The sequence below is a fragment of the Mus pahari genome, chromosome 14 (assembly GCF_900095145.1).
Source record: "Mus pahari chromosome 14, PAHARI_EIJ_v1.1, whole genome shotgun sequence".
Classification (NCBI taxonomy): domain Eukaryota; kingdom Metazoa; phylum Chordata; class Mammalia; order Rodentia; family Muridae; genus Mus; species Mus pahari.
Window position 1 is genome coordinate 63,334,720 of NC_034603.1, and position 3,498 is coordinate 63,338,217.

Sequence of the window (3,498 nt, forward strand, 5' to 3'; positions counted from 1 at the left end):
ATACTCCAGAAGAGGGCATCAGATCTTGTTATGGATGGTTATGAGCCACCATGTGGTTGCTGGGATTTGAACTCCGGACCTTCAGAAGAGCAGTCAGGTGCTCTTACCCACTGAGCCATCTCGCCAGCCCGCCTCTCCTCATCTTTAACTTGGGATATTTCTCTCTCACAAGTCTCTTGATCTACTTGGGAACGCTCCACATTGAAGCTGTCACAAGGACCACATGTTCTCAGCTCCTTCCTGGCGCTTCCTCACCTCCCCCAGGAGCTGCCCACTCGATCTCCTCCTTATGTCCTCCAGGACCTCTACAATACAGGAATCCTGCTGGTGGAATTCCTGCTTGCTACCCTTGTCCCTGCTGTCTCTCAGCTCCCTTCTGGGAACTGAGAGGCCAAACCTACTCCATCTTGGGACCGGCCTCCATCTTAAGAGAAACTTGACCTAGAGCTGTACCCAAGCTGCACCCAAGTACCAGGAAGGACTCCATGACTTATTTTAGCCCATGCCCCAGAGTTACTCCCTAGCTACTTCCTAGCAGCAGTCAATTAAGGATTAGTCTGATTGTTTCAGATGTAATTTCGGAGCGCTTGTGATCGCCTCTCATGGTTTTGTTCAGAGCACCCACCTGTCAGTTTACAATAGTCATTAACTGGATGCTTGCGGGGTTGAAACCCCCTTGCTTGCTCACCATTTCCTATAAAGCCTCGCCCCTCTGAGAGCTCAGGCTTCACCCTCCCAGGCATCAGAGAGACTGTGTTGTTGCCCAAGCGCGAGCTTGTATAAAGACCCTAGTACGAGTGCATCAGAGTGGGCTACTTGGTCATCTTTTGGGGCTCTCAAAAGAGGCACAGCAGAACCTCCCCTCTGGAGGAGTTTTGTCCGTGCAACCTTTTCTCTTTTCATCCTTGAGCTCAGAGATTGCATTAGAGCTTCAGTACCCTCCCCCCAAAATGACTTGGCCTCAGGACAGAGCCCTGGCCACAAAATGACACTCGGTTTTCAAATTCTCCTGCATTATAACAACTTCTACCACCACACAAGCAAATGATTCCAAAAGTTTCTAATCTATAAGCTTTTTTTCTACTTATCCACTCTTTTTTTTTTTTTTTTTTTTAAAATCTCTTATCTTTCCTATTTCTTTGCAGTCTGCTCTCATAAAGAAATCGCTTAAGACTATATGTAAACTCTTTATCTCCAGGTTTGTAAATTCACTAGGTGTGTTTTTTCAATCTGTAAAATATTTTTCCAAGTATCATAACACATGCCTTTAATCCCAGCATTCGGGAGGCAGTAGCAGCTGGATCTCTGAGTTCAAAGCCAGTGTGGTCTACAGAGTGAGTTCCAGGACAGCCAGAGCTACACAGAGAGAAACCTATTTCAAATAAATAAATAAATAAATAAATAAATAGTGTAACAAGCAACCAAGCATGATGGTCCACACCTTTAGGGAAGCAGAGTGAGGCAGATCTCTGAGTTTGAGGCCAGCCTGATCTACAAAGCACATTCCGAGACAGCCACTGGGACTACACAGAGAAACCCTGCCTCAAAAACAAAACAAAACAAAAACAAAAACAAAAGATTGATAGTTTACAAAATCCACACATAAGGTAATCTTAATTTACTACAGCAGAGTGTATATGCAGTTTGGATTCAACTCTGTTTAGGAAAATAGATGTTTTAAAATTACAACAATACATCTTGCCTACATCTTGATGGATGACCTCATCAGGGTAGAAGCAACCATGTGGCTGGCAGCCACCATTTCTAAAGTTAAAAGAGAGTCCATGACATGCAATTTCACCACCATCTTGATTGAGATGACTAAGGGACCGCTCTGGGTTTATCATGATGTCTCCATTTTAGACTAAGGAGGCAAGAGCATATCTTCAAGATATTTTGGATTAGGATGGATTTTCTAGGATAATTTTTGTCCTGAGATTAAAACTTTTAGATGAGGAACAACATGTTTGATGAATAAGGTCTTTTTGATAAATAAGGCTTGCAAATTTCTAAGTATTAAACGTCTACTCAGATTAACAAAAGCTGACTGCCTTAGTCACTGTTCCATTGCTATGAAGAGACATGACCACAACAACCCTTACCTGGGGCTTGCTTACAGGTTTATGTGTTCATGCTCTCCCCTGGGGAACTAACCACACACACACACACACACACACACACACACACACACGCACGTGCACGTGCACGTGTGTGCGCGCATGAACACACATTCTTTTTTATTTATTTTTATTTTATATGCATTAACGTTTTTGCCTGCATGTACGTCTGTATGAGGGTGTCAGAACTGGAGTTACAGAAGTTGTGAGCTGCCATGTGGGCACTGGGAATTGAACCTAGGTCCTCTGGAAGAGCAGCCAGTGCTCTTTAACTGCTGAGCCATCTATCTCTTCAGCCCCCTGACACACACATACTCTTATTTGAAATTTCTGTGGCAAAAATAGATAGATAGATAGATAGATAGATAGATAGATAGATAGATAGATAGATAGACAGACAGATAGATTGCTAGCTGAGGTTTTGTGAGACTTTAATCCCAGCACTTGGGAATCAAAGGCATTCAAATCTCAAAGTTCAAGACTGGCCTACTCTCAGAGTGAATTCTAGGAGGGCCAGGTCTACACAGAGGAATCCTGTCTTGGAAAAAGAAAGAAAGAAAGAAAGAAAGAAAGAAAGAAAGAAAGAAAGAAAGAAAGAAAAAAGAAAGAGGGAGAGAGGGAGGGAGGGAAGGAAAAAAGAGAGAGAGAAAGAAAGAAAGAAAAAAAGGAAGGAAGGAAGGAAGAAAGGAAGGAGAAAAGAAAGAGAAAAAAGAAAAAATTCTTGTGGCAATGCAATATTTGAAACTGTCTCTTACATTTTTTTAAACTTCTTATTGATTCTTTGTGTGTTTCCCATCATGCACCCCAGTCCTGCTCCTCTTCCTGTTCCCTGATATTCACCCTTTGCCCTTGCAACCTCCCCTCCCCAAAATAAAAAGCACACAAACAACAACAACAAGGCACAGAAACCCTCCATTATGGAAGCTGCCGTGTGGCCCACTGTGGCCCACAGTAGATCCCTGTCCACGTACCTTCACGTGCAAATGTTCATTGCAATGTGTCTCTTACATTTTGAGATCATGGAATTTTGCTGAACCTCACAGTCAAAGTTAATAATATACTTTGAAGTCCCTTAAGACTGTGTACTCAGCCTGTTTGTTTAATCTTCCTTTAAGAGAACAATGTAACAGATAACCTCACTTGCCTTGGGTTTACCACAGAGAACTGAGAAGTTTTTATGACCTACACCAACACTAAATAGTTTAGATTATATACTCTTTAAATTATGATGTCTTTCCATCATATGGAAAAGTTACGATGTACCTTCCATGACCCTAAAATGAAGATTCGTTTATGGCTCTTGGATGGTAAGCAGTGATGTTTATTGTACTGTTTGTTGTCTGTGTCAGTTGGGAATCCATTGGAGCCAGTGACATAACTC

The 3,498-nt window shown here is 42.3% G+C and overlaps 1 protein-coding gene across 1 annotated transcript in view; it reads right to left on the bottom strand.

Annotated features, from left to right (window-relative positions):
- The window catches only part of B4galnt2 (beta-1,4-N-acetyl-galactosaminyltransferase 2), a 42,483-nt gene extending 39,371 nt beyond the window's left edge, over positions 1-3,112 (bottom strand). The window contains exon 1 of the mRNA XM_029546639.1: positions 3,089-3,112. The gene's annotated coding sequence lies outside the window, so the exon portion shown is untranslated. The remainder of the gene's footprint in view (positions 1-3,088) is intronic.
- Between the last annotated feature and the right edge of the window lie 386 nt (positions 3,113-3,498).